General features: G+C 35.5%; 1 pseudogene; it reads right to left on the bottom strand.

The window, feature by feature from the left end:
- Positions 1 to 9,374: 9,374 nt before the first annotated feature.
- Positions 9,375 to 11,099, bottom strand: LOC145032356 (arogenate dehydratase 1 pseudogene; annotated as a pseudogene).
- Between the last annotated feature and the right edge of the window lie 10,089 nt (positions 11,100 to 21,188).

Below are 21,188 nucleotides of genomic sequence, written 5' to 3'. Positions count from 1 at the left end.
TTCGATAGCCAAAGCACCGTATTGGTTGGCTCCTCCCGAGATGCAGGAGTTTTCTACACAGATTTAGTAGCTGTTAGACAAGGGATTCATTCAACCGATTAGTTCGCCTTGGGGAGCACCGATCTTGTTTGTGAAGAAGAAGGATGAGTCTCATCGTATGTGCATCGACTACCGGGAGTTGAATAAGGTAACGATGAAGAACCATTATCCACTCCCGAGGACTGATGATCTTTTTTGACCAACTTCAGGGTGCATCTTGGTTCTCCAAGATTGATTTGCGATTAGGTTATCATCAGATGAGGGTTAGGGATGAGGATGTCCAGAAGACATCTTTTCGGACTCGTTATGGTCATTACGAGTTCGTGGTGATGCCTTTTCGGCTCACCAATGCTCCAGTCGTGTTTATAGATCTAAGAACCACGTGTGCAGACTGATGTTGCTTGAGGTGTAGTTTCTGGGGTATCTTGTCAACTAGAATGGTATTCTGGTCGATCCGGCCAAGTTCGAGGTTGTGATGTAGTGGGAGGTTTCGAGGTCTCCATCTGATATTTGGAGTTTTCTTGGTTTGGCGGGTTATTATCGGAGATTCATCTAGGATTTCTCCAAGATAGTTGTTCCCTTGACACGACTAACAAAGAATACGGTTACCTTTCGCTATGGGCCTGAGTAGCAGGCAGATTTTGAGACCTTGAGATAGTGATTGTGCAAGGCACCAATTTCAACCCTACCAGAGGGTGTTGAGGATTTTGTGGTTTATTATGATGCGTCGATCAATAGGATTGGGGGCAATGTTGATGGAAAGGGTTTGAGTGATCTCTTACGCTTCGAGGTAGATAAAGCCTCATAAGGCGAATTATCCGATGCATGATTTGGAGTTGGGGGCCGTGGTTTTCACCATCAATATTTGGAGGCATTAGCTCTATGGGGTCCGTTGTACTATTTATACTGATCACAAGAACAAGAGGTATTTGATGGATCAGCTGAATCTGAATATGAGACGGCACCGGTGGTTAGATGTGGTGAAGGATTATGATTGTGAGATCCTATATCACTTGGGGAAGACCAACATGGTGGCTGATGCTCTCAGCCGCAAGGTGGTCGTGGCTCTGATCAGAGACATATGTTTTAGGATGATCGTTATTACTCCATTGTTGGAGCGGATTCGTGAGGCTCGGGTTGAGGCTATGAATGAAGATCACCAAAAGAGAGATGTATCATGGGTTAGGTGGCTTCCTTTGATTATGATAGTCGTGGATTGTTGAATCTGCATCGGTGGATTTGGTTCCGTATTGGGGTGTTGCATGTCAAGTTCTGATGGAGGAGGCACACAAGTCTAGGTTCTCCATTTATCCTGGGGGGGGGGGGGGGGGGACGTAGATGTATAGGGATCTTCGTCCTGATTATTAGCGGCCCTGCATGAAGTGGGATGTGGCCTGGTATATGGAGCGATGCTTGACTTGTAGGAAAGTCAAGGTCGAACATCAGCGACCTCACGGAAAGATTCATCCGTTGGAGATTCCTGTATGGAAAATGGAAGATATTGCCATGGATTTTCTCTCTATGCTACCCCGAACTACACGCGGAGTAGATTCGATTTGGGTCATCGTGGAGTGTTTGACCAAGAGTGCGCATTTGATCCCGATTCAGGAGAGTATTTCGGTGAGAAGTTGGTTGAGATTTGTATCAAGGAGGTTGTGGCACGTCATGGGGTGTTTGTATCAATGGTTTCTAACAGAGATGTCACGGTTTACTACAAGGTTCTGGATAAGGTTTAATGACGAGTTGGACACTCGTTTCCATTTCAGCACAACATTCCATCTGCAGAACGATGGTCAGAGTTAGTAGATTATTCATACCCTTAAGGATATGTTGCGGGAGTGTGTTTTGGATTTTGATGGGAGTTGGGATGCGTATCTTCCGTTAGCAGAATTTTCATATAATAATACTTATCACACCAACATCGATCGAACTCCTTTCGACATGCTCTATTTGAGGAAGTGTAGGACCCTGATTTGTTGGGGCGAGGTCGTTCAACGGGTTATGGGCGGTACTAAGGTGGTACTCAAGATTCAACAGGTTCAGAGTAGGCTCCAGATAGCTCAAAGTCGGAAGAAGAGTTATGCCGATAGATGTCGGTCAGATTTAGAGTTACAGGTGGGAGATATGGTTCTCCTAAAGGTGTCAACTTGGAAAGGTCTCATCCAGTTCAAGAAGCGGGGTAAGTTGGGCTCCATGTATACTGGTCCTTTCAGGGTTTTGGCTCGGGTGGGACGGGTTGCTTATAACTTGGATCTTCCATATGAGCTCAGTCAGATTCATAGCATGTTCCCATGTAACTCAGCTGCAGAAGTGCTTCATGGATGATTCTTCAGTGGTATTGATGGAGGATATTCCAATGGATGACCGCCTGAATTATATTGAGAGACCAGTGGTGATTCTGGATCGGAAGACCAAAACCTTGAGGAACAAGGTTGTTCAATTGGTGAAGGAGTAATGGCAGCACAACAAGGGTTCAGAGTGGACTTGGGAGCCTGAAGATGAGATGAGGGAGCACTATCCATAGTTATTTGGGGCAGCAGACCTCGAGGATGAAGTCTGATTCAAGTGGAAGAGAATTTTAACACTTGGATCTTGGTATGCTCCTTATTTACCCTTTATGTTTAATTTGTTGCAATAATGGTCCTTGGAGTAGTACGTAAGGTGTACCACGTGGTACGCTTAGCGTACTAAGGTGATGTTGATCGTGGATGTGTGGCCTTGTATAATGGGTGTACGACGGTTACACTTAGCGTACTTGGAGTTTAATAAAACCCTAATTTAAAGGTGTTGCACCCTATATAAAGACCTTAAGTCCCTAGTTCTGGCCTCTTTACCAGCCTCTATTGCCCTAAAACCCCAAAATCAACCTTTAGCCTCCATTGTTGTGATTTTGAGCTTTTATGAAGAACTTAGTGCTTGTTTTTCTCATTTTGAAGAGAGTGAAGATGGTTGAAGATACATAGCTTGGTGGAAGGCTTATAGATCCAGAATCATCACTCACTTTGCAAGCTTTTTGAGGTATCAAGCTCATACCTTGGCTTTTGAATGCTTAGATCTCTTTATGTCTTTTTTTTTTTTTTTATGGTTTTGGTCCTTTTTTTGGGTCGGTTGGTGAGTTAAGATGTTTTTGGGGCTTGTCCTTTTAGATATGTGCATGTTATGAGGTTTTTAATCATAAAGGTGCAAGCTTTATGGGGTTTATGGTTACATGCATGCGTTAAGTCACCTATTAAGTCCTTCTTAGCTTTAAGAGCTTCATTAAGCCATGCATGCATGTAAAGTTAGCATTTTTACATGATAAATCGGCTCAAGGAAGTCAGATCTAGGTTTTGTAGTAACGTCTTTATGGAATAAGAGATGAATAAGGAAGATGGTTGAATGCGAGGGTACATTGGGCGTACAAGCCCTAAGGCAAGTACGCTACGTGTGTGTGAGCTGAGCCCGCCCCGCATACTTAGCAGAGTGGGCCTCAGATCGTTTAGGCTTCAGTTTGGGCCATTGTGTTGGTATTAGAGGTTTAGGGCTTTGTCGGGCCATCTGATTGCAAGTGTTTTGGTCTAGGAATATTTTGGGCCTTGGGTTAAGACTGTGGAAGGGAGTTGGGCCCAATTTGGAAAATTGGGCCATGTTTGGGCATTGTATGATTAATTCGTTAGTGGGCCTTTTCGGATGTGTTATGTACTTGTATGCTTACTGGGTGTGGCTTAATGACCTTTTTGTATTCTATGTATCTTTGTGTTTATTGCATTTGTATGTGTTTATTATGATATATATTATATGTATGATGGGCGGGGCCCAATCTGTATACCGATTTGGGCCCGATATCGGGCGGGATCGATTATGTGTTTATTATGTGTGGTATGTGGTATTTAGGAAACTCACTAGGCTTTATGCTTACAGTTTTCAGTTTATGTTTCAGGTATTTCCAGTTCCAAAGGGAAGGGCTCGGGATGATTACAGGGCACACACACCATCTCGTTCCACAATTTCTTGATTTACTCTGATATGTCATGATGATTGATACATTTGTTTATCTGGATTTGTATGACAATGTTTTTAGAATACTGGTTTTATTAAATAAAAAATGAAATTTTGGGTCTTATTTTTAGGACGTTTCAAAATCACTAAAGGGTTTCGATTTCAAAGCAAGGGGAGGTAGAGGCTGGTCTAAAATGTCCAAGAGATGAGTTGAAGTCGTTTAAATAGGGCACAAATCCTATAAATTAGGGATTGTCCCAGCCTTACGTATGCCATGCGTACTCCACATACGCCCTATGTATGTGGGTGGAACCCGTGATCTTCAGGATGGCTAGTATGCTAAGCTTAATCATTGAGTACGCGCATACTAACCAAGGGTTTAAATTGAAATTAATTTGCATAAAATGGGGTAAAAAGGAAACTTACCAAAACTTGAATGTTATAGAAAGAAGACAAACGAAACACCAAGTCTGCGATTCTCGGATTTAACGATACAACAGATCTATCACGAACATCATGAAGCCATTCCCATCGCAACAAACATCCTTGAGGTATTTTGTACTTTCAAGGGAATTAAGTCTTATAGGTTACCAAAGCAATCATCTTTTGGACCAGTTAGATGTCTTCCTCAACACATGCTAGATGTTATTCCTTTCGATTCTCCTCACAAAAAACTCCATCTTGAGACCACGAGTTTGGTTGTGCCACCAAATCCTTCTCGTATCTCAGATGAGTAGCACTCGAAAGGAATAGATTTAGAAAGAAGAAGATTACATTTAATCGAAAAGGATCCCCTTCTAAAACAAAATCCATAAAGAGAGCCGAGATCGATAAATCCTATAAACAGGATTCACATATCAGTTTCAGATCTGACTCTAGGTCACAACATACCCCACCTTCCCACTTTCTCGATGCACCCATCAGAGTTTCGGAATGACTTGTACAGACTCATGCGGAGTCACCACATAATCTACCCCCACCCTATCAAAATGTTGGTATTGGTATTGAACAAAGTCCCTTGGAGCCTCCTGGGACACACTCACGAGTCATCTTGAACCCACCATCTTCTTCAACACAAGAACAATTTGAGGCCCCTGCCATAGTTTCTAAGCATTCCAAACTAGGAGTTGTCCCTCCAACCTCGGATGCCACAATTGAGTCGATATCCACCACGGATAAAGGACACTCAGGTCTTAACGATGGGTTTTGAGCATTCTAACACTTCCTAAGTGTACATGCAACCCTAATAAACCTTGGATCTATGTTTGTCTAAATACATGCAAAATTTGGTTTCCAAGGTTCATAATCCTATCTAGCATACATGGGGAACTTTTATCTTAAAAGGATGTCTAGAATTACATACCTTGTAGTTGATTTTGATTCCTTGAAACCTTGAGAGCCTATCACCCCAAGTGTGATGCCTCAAATGCTTCACACAACACCAAATGCTTTTGGACTGACTTTTTGAGAGAATACACACTATAAAAATTAGCCTAGCCCTCTTCTTTCTTAGTGTAACCGATTTTGGTGGATAGTGTGTCCCTTATATAGTGTGACACATCTAGGGTTACACCATGTAAACCCTAATGTGTCATGACTCTTCATTTCCATGACCCATGGGTTTGTAACTCCCATGGAGCATCCTATGGGTTTAACCCAACTTGATAATCCATGGAGCCTCTTAGCCCACTATACAAGTTATGGATGATTTACATAATCAACCCATATATTTAATTAGTTATCTTTTGATCACTTAATTAATTCTAAATTAATTCTTGAGCAAACTAATTAAATAATACTATTAGTATATTAGAACTTATAATATATTAATAAACCACACGTGTTATTTCTCTCATTTAGTCTATCCAATTGCATGGTGTCATGCAACCCAAATGGACCATGCCGGGTCGGGTCAAGTACATACCAAAAATAGTTATGGACTTAGACACCTTATCCAACACTTAACTCTAACGATAGTAATAAATTCTTGATAGGGCCCGGCTTCGTCATCTAGATCTTACAAGGGATCAAGTAGAGTACACTCTTCTCTAAATGAGAACTCGAGCACTTCGCAACAAACTCACGATGACACTACCGATTGATTCCGAAGGTGATGCTCTTTTACCATCCTTTAGCAAATTTAGCTAAACTAACTCTAATTGATGAAGAACCTCTTATCAACAACTCTCCTCCTGGAAATGAAACTAAGATCGTTTTTGAAGATAATAACGCCTTTGTTGCTGCTCTTCCCACTCAAATTCATTTCCCTTCCAGGTTCCCTACCCATCCAAATTCCTACATGACCACAAACTGTCGTCTTCCTCGGAAGATATAAATATTGAAGATCAGGTTGGGATCAAGAAAATCAAGCTCAAGGTGTTGATGCTTCTTAAGATTCTGAAGATGTTAATGTCAACAGAAATTCTAATAATTCTTCCTACGATATTGGATCCACAGATGAAAACATTGTTGATCTGTTCGCACTCATGGAACTCTGAGACAACGTAGACACAGTCAATTCCAAGTTCGACATTGTCACTTCTAAAGTCACATCACTTAACACTAAACTCGATTTGGTGATCAAATCTCCTTCTGAAATCAAAGTAGCTTCTCCCTCAGAAAATAACAGAGCCAATCAGTTGGATCAACTCATTTCTCTTTGATTGAGTCATACCTTGGAAGAAGCTGAAGAACGATACAAAGATAATCTTGATCATCACATCTCCATCATCAATACAATGCTCGAGATTCATGATGACATGATATCTACTACAAATGAACTCATCAAGCATACTCATGTTCGTCATGAAAAAAATTCAAAGATTGGAGAAAGATATCAAACATAAGGATGGTTTCAACATGCTCATGTAAGAAGTTCTCATCAAATTCATTCGCTTTGCTCAAAATTTTGTAGACACTCCCAATCACAAATTCGATGAAATTCTCCTATACATGGAAAAAACTGTTGACACTCCTAGGTCTCTGTAGATTTCAATATCATCAATTATCAAAATTAGGTTATGAATGAAAAAAAAACTCAAATATTTCTTGAGAATGGAGTACCATATTTGGGCAACCACAATATTTCCTTCCGAGATTCTTCTTAGTGGTTGAACTCTTTATGATTATCATGTTTTCATAATCGCACGTGACCATATTTTCTTGTGTTGGGTGCAGAAAAAGAAGAATAAAAAAGGAGATGAAGAAAATGAAATGAAGAAACATAGAAAAAGAAGGAAGGATATGAACAGGTCAAATAGACGAATAAGGGCATGGACTGGTCAAATGGTCAGGTGGTCAGTGTTTTAGACAAGGAATGTAACAACGTGAATTTTCATAATAATTTTTCATTTTTCAAATAACATAAAACTCATTCAATATTCTCAAATCTCATGTTTAACAAATGTCATCATGATAAAAACATATCCCAAGATCATAAAATAAATCTCCTGCCATTGTGTACGGATCATGCCGGCGCCTTCCCGCAATCATCGCCAGTACCTGAAACACATAACACATAATATTGTAAGCATAAATGCTTAGTGAGTTCCCCAAAATACCACATACAACACATACACCACTTAAGGCCATAACTCTATGGGACCTTTCAGTTAATGTTTCGCAGGGGACTTCCGCCCCAACTTTGGTAGACCTTCCGGCTCTACCCGTATCACCTTCCGGTCCTCATCATCTTGACCTTCCGATCCATACACTGTTGACCTTCCGGTCCATATCATGGTACCCATAACATAGCATAACACATACATATCATAAAGCAACACATATCACATACTTCACATAGCATATAAGACCTTCCGATCACACATGGTTACCACTCTAGGTAAAGTATAGTGACAAGACTCACCTCGTATACTGTCTAGTAACTCACTTGCTTGGTATCCCTGATCCTCGTAGCAAAGATCTAGCCCCGCCTAAACACGTAAGCAATCATCTCAAATCAATAACGGCTCTCTAGGCTGGACTAGTCCGTTCCAATGTTCTCTCAGAAGGCTAAAAGACCATTTTACCCTTCTAATGGTCCAAAAGTCCAAGTGTTGATCCAACCCTAAAAGTCAACGAAAGTAAACTGTAGTCAATGGTCAAACTTTAACCAGACTCGTCGAGTGCACATAGGTGACTCGGTGAGTCCAAGCGTGTCCTATGGATTTTTCTAAACCTCACTCGACTCGTCGAGTGAACCTTCCACTCGACGGCTACTACTGGTCACGAGTCGCAGGGAAACCCGACTCGACTCGTCGAGTCACCATATGGACTCGGCGAGTTTCTTCCATGACAATCACCCAAACAACCTTCTGAGGTCAGATTTGCTTCTCTAACCTATAGATCTAACTTCCTCATATCCAATAATCACGTAAAGGTCAAATCATGACACTCATGCAACGCACCCAAGGCTTCTTTTGGTGAAATGGCTTCTGAAATGGCATCCTAGGTTCATTTCCTCCATGGAACAATATATAGCAGGATAGATAATGCTCTCTGGACCTCTAAAGGTCCAGATCCAGAGTCTAACACTCAAAGGGACAACATATGCATCAATTCAAGCCAATAAAGGGGTAGAGAAAACCCTAGATTCAAGGATCTTGTACAAAACAGAAGAAGGGATCGATTTACTACCTCAATAAAAAGGATCAAAATAGCTCTCTCTCTCACACAACTCTCTCAAGCTCTCAAGGGTTTCTCTCTCTGGATTGGTAGTCGCAAATGAGGGCTATAAGGTCCCTTAAATAGGGCACAAACCTGGAGATTTAGGGTTTCTGACCTCAACGCGGACTCGTCGAGTCCATCCATCGACTCGTCGAGTCCGTTCATTAATCCAGTCAGCAAATTGCGAACCTACTCGACGAGTCTAAGCGTCAACTCGTCGAGTCCCTCCTCATAACTCAAAATAAACAATTAAAATATGGTACATGGAAATCCGAATGTTACAAGGAAGTCATCGACTGACCCCTTCAGTTTTTATAATTTATTCGATCCGACAAAACTAATTTTGTTTCCTTAAAAGATACAAAAATAACATAGAACACTAAATAAATAAATATGTAAAACGTTGTAGGGTACAATATCATTTACTAATCTTCTATAATTTTACTGTTACGAGCTTTTTAATATATTTTAACATTACCTCGTATACTAACATGTATGTTCGTCTGTCTATGCTCTGTTTAGTTTAATTTTATATACGATAAAATCAATACGTATCTATTAATTAACTGTTGGAATACAATACACCACTAATGGCAAAATCGCATCTGAATGACGTATTCGACTATTAGTAGTGGAGTAGTGGTAGGTGAACTCAACAACATGCACGCATTATTTAGCTAATAAATCTAATATAATATAATAAATTGAGATTTGAATAAGATTAAAAACCAATAAAACATACAAGTTTGTTTACATATATTTCAGAAATTTGGAATTATTAACCATCACTTGTACTCAACTTGGCTTGATGACTATCCACCATATTTACTCAAACATTGCCTATTTTTTATTTCCAAAAAATAGGCAATTTTAATTTAAAACTAAACATACGAAAAAAAAAATGACGTCATAAATAAATCATTGAGAAGAAGGGGACCAAGGGGTCATGTCCATGGGATAGCTACCCAACACCCTGAGGAATGATGTAAATTCCTGAACCTCGGCCAATGCATTCTGTGCCCTAACGTCCGCCATTGAAGCTTCAAAATCCACGTAGAACAAGTACTCGAAGTGTTTCGCCGTTCCTACGTTCTCGTCGCCGACGAGCCTGATCGGACGGTTGCGATGTGGACGGCTTTCGATTTTGGTTAAGTTGATATTCCGGAATGCGAACGCCGATAGAACTTTGAACAACACCGACGTTCCTTTGTCGTGAGCGAATACAATGCTTGTCTTGAACGGGATGTCGACTCGTGGTATGATTGGCTCACGAGCAAGCATGACGAATCGTGTGACGTTGCTTGAATCGTCCTGGATCCCATCGGCCAAGATATTAAGGCCGTACAGCTCGGCGGCGCGTGCAGATGCGATTGCCGCTGTGTCACGGAGGTTGTTTGCCGCCACGAATTCTGCTGCTCCTGCAGTATCGTCGACAGCCTCGCGGGTGACGGTTAAGCCGAGTTTGGTGAGAGTTAGCTCGCACTGAGAAAGAGCTTGCGGATGGCTAATCACGCGGTTGAGGTATTCTTTCCGGACGCCTGGTAAAGCTAGAAGGCAGTGGTGAACAGGGAGCTGGACTTCTCCGACGATGTGGAGACGATGGCGCAAAAGTAGATCGTAATTCCGATGTATGCTCCCGCCTAGAGAGTTTTCAACCGGCAAAACAGCGCGATCTGCAATCCAAAGCTCAACCGCTTGAAATGCAACCTCGAATTGATCACAAGGAATGGCCTCACAATTCGGATAAGCTTTACCGGCGGCAGCTTCACTGTACGCACCAGCTACACCTTGATACGCAACGCGCAGCGTCGAACCGTGCAACGGCGCCGGTGATAGATCGGCGATGGTGAGCGGTTTCGGTAACCTATCAATCGGAACTAGATCTAAACTAGTATGCCCGTTGACAACAGTTATATTATCAGCACCGTTGGATTTCTCGGTGTTCTGCTGCTGCGACACCACCTTGCTAGCCAAAATCGCACACGAGCTCTGCCAATCGGTTCTGCTCTTAACAACCCCTCCATATGCGAAGTTGTTGGTGGTGGTCGGCGCTGCTGCTGACAGGGGAAGATTAGTAGCGTTGGCTGCCCCGGCATCATACCTGCTTGCAACACATTGAACGGTGAGTTGAGTTGGTTGAACGATTCGGTGGGAAACCGTGTGTAATGACTTGAACCCAATACTCGATGAAGGAGCAACACACTGCATATTTGATATTTCTCCCTTAAATTTGTTTTTCAGATCAAGAATGAATGGAATTACGAAGAAAACTAATGAAATGACTAAAAGCTATGAAAAAGAACAAGATGTTATGGAAGCTTGTTGTTGGCCAAGCTGAGATGAAAAGAGTGCAAGGAAGCTGTTTTTATATCGTGGTGGAGGGGGCGATGGCTTCTGAGTGGTTGGGTCAAGCTCACACCTACCACCCTCCTTCCTTCCTGTAAGTGTTTATTTGACTTTTTAGATCGCTTTGCTCTTACTTTTCAATTTCATATCATTTTAAAACTAATTTCATGGCTTTCACAGACCTTGCAAATAAAAATTATGTTGATAAGGTAACTTTCAACGAACGTGATGGGAAATTCAAAAGTATTTGTTTTTTTCATAGTTAACTAAGTCAAGAAAATACTATATTGTCGCTTTACTATCTCACTTTACAAAATATAAAAAGATATTTTATTATAAAACATGTCACAATGAAACAATTGTCTTAAAATCGCTCTCTGAATAATACAATATCTTTTACAAAGAGATATTTTTATATCTTGTAAAGAAAAGCAATTATATTAAAATATTAAAAGAAAATGGGTTTTGCATCAAATTTTAAAGTAGATATTTGGTAAAATGTGAACTGAAAATGACCATTCGGCATTGGGTTTGATAGTCATTAGGTGAATCAATATTATTTTGAAACAAAAATATCGGTAGTTTCGTATATATAAAACTATTTTTTTTTTCTTTTAAAGAGAAATATGTTTTAACGCGTAAATATATTCAGCATATAAAAGTACTAACAATCTTAATGCATATATTTTTAGTTTATATATATTTAATTAATGGGTATTTATTTATTTATTTATCTATATTTATCCGTTTAATTTGTTTAACTGTACACATTTAATCATTATGATCGGTTGTTTTAGATAAGTCGAAAAAATAACTTAAAAAGGTAATATATTTTTTATTTTGTATACATTTAATCTTTAATATTTTTTTACACATTTAGTCATAATTTTTTTTTATTGAAGCATAAGTTGTTTTGGTATACATTCAGTACTTCTGATCGATTTTTTTAGGTTTTCTCACAACACCCTACACAGGACAATCAATAATAAGATATTCGAGAATGTTCATGCTTATGGTCATCGCTGCCTCAGCTGCTTGTTTGCTTAGTTCTTGTGGTATGGCTTAGGTTTTGTGTTCTGAACGTCAATTTTTTTTAGACAATCACAATTTTGAACGATTTTTACATCCATGCATTCGTATTTTAGTCTACTACAACTTTCATTTATATTACTTCTGTTAAAAATTAATATATTTTTACTTATTATTTTTATATATTGCGTTCTTTATGAATGTGTGTATGAATGTTTTTTTTATAAAATCGTAAATATATTGTTTTTAACGGGAATAATCTAAACAAAAATTGTAGTAGACTCAAATACAAACATGTAAATATAATGATTGTTAAAATCCACTATCATATGAAGAAGTTATGACATTCAGAACAGAATACCTAAGTCGAACCATAAAAACTAAGCAACCAAACAATCGAGGTCATGGTGACCATGAGCATGAACAACCTAAAAACTTTATTAATGATTGTCCCGCATAATATATTGTGAGAAAACCCTAAAAGTCGGTCATAAGTATTAAATGTGTACAAAAACAGCACACACTTATTTTGGAACAAAAAAATATTAAGGACTAAATGTGAAGAAAAAAAAACAATAAAGACTAAATGTGTACAAAATGAGAAATATATTACTTTTTTAAGTTATTTTTTCCGGTTTACTTGAAGTAGTCGGTCATAAAAACTAAATTTATACAGTTAAACAAGTTGAACGAGTAAATATAACCGGAAAAAAAAAAAAAAACCTTAATGACCTAATAGGGATATCTCCAGAAAAGTCCCGATATTTTAGAAATTTTTTTAATAAAGTCCTAAAAAAAAATTTCAATAAAAAACCCCGATTTTTTCACCTTTTGAATACAAAAGTCCAATAAAGCGGCTATTTTATTCACTTTAGTTCTTTTTGACCTGTTCAGCAGGTAATGAGACCAAATTGTTAATTTTTCGAAAATAAAGGGACTTTTTTGCAGACTTCGTCAAAATTTTTATATAATGTATAAACATATTTTTTACATATCTATATCTATTTTTACGTATTTTTGTATTTTTTTTATATTTTTATAAGTATATATTTACATATTTTTATGTATTTTAAATGTACAAACGTATTTTTTTACTTATTTATATGTATTTTTAACCATTTTACATATTTTTTTTTATATTTTTTTATGTGTTATTTTTTTTTTATATTATGTATTTTTATATATTTTTATGTATTTATGTATTTTTAAAACTTTTTATATAGATCTTTATGTATATTAAGTGTATAAACGTATTTTTTACATATTTATATCTATTTTTAAGTATTTTACATATCTTTTATGTATTATGTATTTATATATTTTTTTAAAGTTTTTATATAGATGTTTTTGTATATTTATGTATTTTAAATGTATAAACGTATTGTTTTACTTTTTTATATGTATTTTTTCAGTACTTTACATTTTTTTTTTGTATTTTTATGTATTATGTATTTAAACGTATCAACGTGTTTTTTTACGTATTTACATCTATTTTTAAGTATTTTACATATTTTTTATGTATTACGTATTTATGTATTCCTCTAAGTGTTTTATATAGATGTTTTTGTATATTTATGTATTTTAAATATATAGATGTATTGTTTTAAGTATTTATATGTATTTTTTTAAACTATTTTATATATAATTTTTGTTTTTTTATGTATTATGTATTTATATGTATTTTTACGTATTTATGTATTCTTTTAATTTTCTTATATAGATGTTTATGTATTTTTATGTATATTAAATGTTTAATTGTATTATTTTTACGTGTTTATATATTTTTACGTAAAAATAATACACTTTAACATTTAATGTACATAAAAATACATAAATATCTATATAAGAAAACTAAAAAAAATACATAAATACGCAAAAATATATATAAATACATAATACATAAAAAACACATAAAAATACACAAAAAAAAATATGTAAAGTACTTAAAAAATACATATAAATACGTAAAACAATACGTTTATACATTTAAAATACATAAATATACAAAACCATCTATATAAAAAACATTAAAAAAATATATAAATACATACTACATAAAAGATATGTAAAATACTTAAAAATAGATATAAATACGTAAAAAATATGTTTATACACTTAATATACATAAACATCTATATAAAAGCTTTAAAAATACATAAATACGTAAAAATATATAAAAATACATATAAATACATAATATATAAAAAATAACACATAAAAGTACATACAAAAATATGTAAAATGGTTAAAAATACATATAAATAAGTAAAAAAAAATACGTTTATACATTTAAAATACATAAAAATACGTAAATATATACTTATAAAAATATAAAAAATACAAAAATACGTATATATATATATATATATATATATATATATATATATATGTGTGTGTAAAAAAATATGTTTATAAATTATATAAAAATTTTGACGAAATCTGCAAAAAAGTCTTTTTATTTTCGAAAAATAACAATTTGGTCCCATGACCTGCTGAACAGGTAAAAAAGAACTAAAGTGAATAAATTAACCGGTTTCTTAAGCTTTTTTATTTAAAATGTGAAAAAGTCAGAATTTTTTTATTCAAAAAATAAAATTTAGGATTTTATTAAAAATTTGCCTAAAATATCGGGACTTTTCCGGAGATATCCTGACCTAATATGTACAAAGTATAAAAATAGTTTGAAGTACTATTTACCAAAACAATCTGGATTTTTACTATATTTTGCAATTTTATAAATAAATATACCTCCTCCATTAATTCGAGGTTTAATATAAAAAATTCATTTAAACAATTAGAACCGTGTCCGAACATCTAAATTTTCCTTCATTAAAAACTACTGGAATCTTATAATCGACGAAACCATTACAATAACTTTGCCATAAATATGAATATTGTCTATTTTAAAATAATAAAAAATAAAACAGTTGTATATATTGAGTCTTCAATGCTGAATTAGTGAATGATATTTCATTTTTGAGACCTGAAATTTATCATTGAAAAATTCAAACTAATTTGCGGTATCCCTTCTTCATTTTACAAAACCCATATGAACGATTCTTGAGAAAGTTGTAACTTTCATTTTGAAAATTACTTATTTTTAAGATTGTCACAAAAATTAATTAATTAAATTAGTTTGTTACATATGAGTTCTCAATTAAGTATTTATTTAAGATATATAATTAAGTACAAAAATATAAAACTAAAAAATTGGTGATTATCATAGAAAATATATTTTAATATTTATCAATCACACACTAATTGAGTCAAGAGGACATGATGGAAAACATTAGACAAGAGCATGTTAAAGCTAAAACGGATATATTTAGGCCGCAAAATTTAGGACATGATTAATGTTTTATCATATTAGGTTAGATTACAGATTACTATCGTGAAAAAAACTGTTGCCAAATAGGTCCTAAACCAATGGTCCAAATACTAAACCAAAACTTCTGGTTCGTAATTGACGACAAACTTATTAAAAAAAACGCGGAGTCCATATATAGGAATACTATGGTTTCGATTGTATAAAAGAGGAAATATATAAACGCCTACTTTAACTGAAATGGAGAATAAAACTAAATATATTAAAGCTTGTATTCAAAACAAAACTTCCTCGGAACCTAATAAGAAACCTAAAGAGATATATTAAAAGAGTTTTAACTGAAATAGAAACTAAAACCAAATATATAAAGGCCTACCTTCAACAATTATTTGTACAAAACCAGATACATTGATGACCTGTTACTGATATAGCCACATAAAAAATATATATAAGCTACCAAGACAATTTTGTACACTTGTAGGCATGTTCACACAAAAAAATAATAATAATAAATAAATAAATAAAACCCGATATGTAAATCAAAGCTATACATAAGATGGCAATGTCTCAAATATTAAAGAAAAATGCCTTTTATAGAAAATCACATATGCCTTCATATTTTGCAAATAAGTTAATCAACTCCTGCTATAGGACGGAATTTTTGGTTTAACAATCGAAATAATATTTTTCTGATATATTCACAGAGAGTTCGAGTTTTTTTTTTCTTTCAAAAACAACTATCATAACCGTGGTTGCGTTTATTTACGGAAAAATGAACCGTTTTCTGGAAAAATTACAAATAAATTTGAAATTTTTCGAAAACCAATAATTATTGTTTTCCACATTTTTCTAATTCCACAATTTTTTTAAAATATAAATACACATTCACTCCTACCTCTATCTACCCCTACCTTAACACCCCAATCCACCATATCCCTATCCAAACCCACCCCCACAAACACTCACACACAATCACAAACACACATACACACTCAAAACATATAGCCACACCCACCCCCATAAAGAAACACACACATAGCTACAAATACACACCCACCCCAACCCCCACTCATCGTTTTGGTGAATCTTGTCCCCTTAAAAATAATTTGCTTTGTTTGGAGGGCTAGTTTGGATAGTATCCCTTCCTTCGTGGCTCTTTCAAGGAGGGGTGTGGGTGTTGCTTCTACCAGGTGTCTCTTTTGCATTAATGGTGTGGATGATACAGATCACTTGTTTATTGATTGCGATCTCACTAAGGAGGTGTTTAAGTGGATTTTTAAGTGGTGTGACGTCCCTTTCATCTCCTTCTCTTCGGTCTCTGAAACTTTGAATTTTGCTGCTATGTGGGGGAACTGCCCAAAAAAAAAAGGTCTTTCTTGTCATATTGTACGGAGGTCTGTGGTGTATTTGGAAAGGACTAAATGATAGGCTTTTTAATTAGGTGCCTACAACTATTGCTAAAGTTGTGGACAACATTATATCTATGGTCTTTGGGTGGGTTAAACATAGGGGTAATTTTGGCAATTGTAATTGGGCGAATTGGTGTTACAACTAATATACTTATTACAACTAATAATATACCATTGTAAGTATACTTAAATAACTTATAGCCCGTTCCATCAATTTGATTTAATTTATTTATTGGCTCACTACAAATAAGCTTTAAATCAAAATTATTCCGTTTATAAATAAAGTATCAAATAAAAGCCAAAAACAGTGGAGGGGTCAAACGTTTCAGTTGTAGACGTTTAAATAAGTGTATTTAAATAAATTTAATACTATCACGTTTTACATCCTCTACTTCCCTTCTATTTAATACATTAAAACTAAATAAATAAAAACCTTTTGTTGATGTATAGGTTTGATTTAATGATTTGTATTATATTTATTTTATAATAATTGGATTTTATATCATTAAAACTTAACCCTTTCACACAATCATTGATATTAATCAAATTAGTCATATGTAAAATATATAACGAGGTCAGAATGTCGTTGCTATGCATTTTAGATTGATCATCAAATTTAGGCTACTATATAGAAGATTTACTTGTGTGTATATATCTTCTTTAAAGAGGCATGCCAATTGATAATTGCCATGCATTGCTTTAAATATGCCAACATGGAGTAAATAAATTAAACTAGTAGACTAGTCGTACGAAATTGAACTATTTTACATCAAAAGTGAAAAAGGAATTTGTTAGAATAAACCATATGTACTTGTCTATCGATACATGATCTAAAAATAGCCAATGTGTTGTCTTCAACTCAAGTCAAATAAGTCGACGCATATATGATCAGACATTGAAGCTTGTAATATAAGAATCAAAAATATTATTTGCATTATTAAATTGCTAGGTTCATTTTTATGGATCTTCTAAACAAATTTTCGTAGGCATTTTGAAGCGGAAAATAATAGAATAACTTTAAAAATAATAATAATAATAAATAAATAAAATGACGCACGGCACGGACGGAAACAAAATCTGACTCTCAAGAACAATCTAATATTATTAAAGAATTAATATTTAACTCTTATTAAGATTATATCAAACCTAACTAAAAAGCAAATAATTTAAAAAGAGATTAAGCTTATGTTTGGCATACTAGCTAAAAAGCTAGTTAATAGCTGAAAAGCTAGCTGATAATTGAAAAACTAACTGATAATTGAAAAACTAGCTTATAAAAAATGACGTTTGGTAAAACTAGCTAAAAAATATGAAATGAAATAAAATAACATTTTAAAGAATGTGTTTTTATAATTAATTAAGGGGCATATTTAAAAAAAAAATAAAAAAAAGAAAAAAAAAAGAAAAATCTAAGTAGCTTTTTAAAAAACTAGCATATAAGCTATTTTTTGGTTTACCAAACATAACAATTTAAAAATAAAAATAAAATAAAATAGTTGTAAGGCACCAAACAAAGTTTAACGATTAACAATCAACTAATCAACTGGTAATCCAAGCCCGATATTGCTTGTTTTAAAAATTCTAGCTCCACAAGCCCAAATCACAACTTGTTTTAAAAAGACAGCGATTAAAAGAAAATAATCAATATCGAGAAGATGTGGCTGTATCTCTTACAACTTGTTTTAAAAAGACAAAGCGATTAAAAGAAAATAATCACTATCGAGAAGAAGTGGCTGCATCTCTTACGAGCGTTGCTTGGAGTTTAAGTCTATCACATATATTGTACACAAAAGATACGGGACTTTGAAATAAGGTTTTTAATTGATGACATAAATCGAAACGACATTGAGACGAAATCGAAATTTGAATTCGTATCAAGTGTAAAACAAATAATGTGTTTGTGTTAAAAATTCGATACAAAATTGACACGATTTAGCATGTGTGTGTCATGATTTTTGTGTTATATAGTTAAGCATTAATTAAATAAATTAATAATTTATTATGTTATCTTTGTCATGTCGTATTTTAATCGACTAGTTTTCGTGTTAATAAAAATGAGCATAGCATTGTGTTGTGCCGTTTCATGTTAAATAAAATAATTTTGTATCGTGTGGTGTCAGACAAAAACACAACACGATAGTCTGATTTAACACTCTTACTTTGGAATAAGTGATAAAATCAAATAATACTATAATGCATGATATGAAGTATCTCATCATTTACATTTCTTTTTCTTTCTGTTTTTTTTAACCTATTTATCAACTCATCAATAAACATTAGACATAACGAGTAACATCGCCCGAATATTAGAGGCTCATTGCAATGTGTTGCTTTAGATATTCATCAAATCTAGGTTGCAAGAGTACTCAAAACACGGCTAAACATAACTTAAATTCTAAATGAAGTAAAACACACACAAAACACACGTAGTCGTGAAGAGTACACATCACCAACGTCACACCAAGAATATATGCTTCTAGCCCACCCACCCCCTACCCACCCGCACCCACACACACCCAATCTCCATTATTTAGGGATACATGGTCAAGAATTAGGAAAACAGGAAAGGGAGAAGCTACACCAAGAATTCCAATCTAAAAGAGGCAATTTTTGTCCTGTTTTTTACCCATATATAGCAATTAGCTTTGATTTCATTAATCACCCAATTTTGGTATAGAGATTTGTCCTTAAAGTTCTTTTCGTTCCTATACCTCCATATATGCCAACATGTTGCCAAGAAAATCGATTGTAGACCTGTAATGTAATTTAGGTTGCCTTCTAAAACCAACTGTTAGAAGAACCTCAAAACCGAATTACATGAGAATGTTTGTAGATTACACCATGAGGCAATATGAGCCTTAATGAGCTTGGGTCTCGAATCGTTCGCTAAATGTGATTTATTCTAGGCTCGAGCTCAGTCTCGGGCTCGAGATTTTAACGAACCGATCCCAGGTAGCTTACGAATAGCTCAGCTTGTTTACATATGTACTTATAGTTTACTGCTATTAATGGCTTTTAACGAACTGATCCCCCACCCCACCCCCACTTGCCAACAGAGACTCCAGATCTTTTGTTGAAGTGACCAGAGGCATGAATCCTCCACCACCCCCTCGTCCGACCCCCCCCCCCCCCTTACGGATTTCTCTTAAAGTTATCGATCAAAAAATAGGGACTGGTACTCTGCAGCGACTAATGGAGAAGCAAAAAGATTTTGACCCCTCCTGTTGTAACACCAGCATCGCAGGTAATTTCTTTTAAAGCTAATATGTTCACACTGGATGTGCATTGATTACCAGGAGTTGAACAAGTTGATGGTGAAGAACCGTTATCCATTGTTGAGGATTGATGATCTTTTCGATTAGTTACATGGGCATCTTGGTTTTCCAAGATTGATTTAAGTTCTAGTTGCCACCAGATAAGGGTGAAAGAGGAGTATATTCAGAACACGATCTTTCGAACTTGTTACGGGTATTACGAGTTTGTGGTGATGCGTTTTGGACTCACCAACGCACCAGCAACGTTCATGGATCTTATGAATGGGGTGTGCAAGCCCATGTTGGATCGATTGGTGATCATCTTCAACGGTGACATTCTGGTCTATTCGAAGACTAGAGAGCAACATGATGAGAATTTGTGAGAGATTCTTGGAGTTTTGAGGATGGAAAGGCTCTATGCCAAGTTCTCCGAGTGTAACTTCTGTTTGCGCAAGGTTCAGTTTCTTGGACACCTCTTCAACCGGAACGGTGTCTTGGTTGACCTAGCCAAGATAGAGGAAGTGATGCAGTGGGAAGTGTCGAAGTCTCCATCTGAGATCCGTAGTTTCCTCGGTTTTTTGGCATATTATATGAGATTCATTCGAGACTTCTCCAAGATTGTTGTTCCTCTACTAAGTTGACGAGGAAGGATGTTGTGTTCAGTTGGGGGCCTGAGCAACAGGCATCATTTAAGACCCTTCGCCATAGAATGTGTGAGTCACCAATACTTGCCCTCCGTGAGGGAGTTGAGGATTTTATAGTCTACTGCGATGCATTCATTGCAAGGTTAGGTGTTGTGTTGATTCAGAGGGGGTATGTGATTGCATACGCTTCGAGGCAGCTGAAGCGTAACACCCCGACTCTCAGGTATAAACTTTATAGTCTTATATTTTCGTCTTGAAAGGTCGACTTGACGAGTTGGATGCCCTGACTCGTTGAGTAGGAACAAATTTGGTCGCGTGTCTTAAGTGACCAACACGACGAGTTGGAGGACACGACTTGATAAGTTGGAGCTGGAGGATGAAACCTTAATTTTCGGGGTTTTTCCTTTATTTAAAGGGTCATTAGCCTCCCTATATCCCCCTTTATGCTCAGAAACCCTAAATCGTGTTTTCTCTCCATATTTGTGTGTTATTAAGCTTT

Source organism: Lactuca saligna, chromosome 2, assembly GCF_052625555.1.
Source record: "Lactuca saligna cultivar CGN05327 chromosome 2, ASM5262555v1, whole genome shotgun sequence".
Classification (NCBI taxonomy): Eukaryota; Viridiplantae; Streptophyta; class Magnoliopsida; order Asterales; family Asteraceae; genus Lactuca; species Lactuca saligna.
Note: the sequence above shows the minus strand (reverse complement) of the source record. Positions and strands in the feature narration are given on the sequence as shown.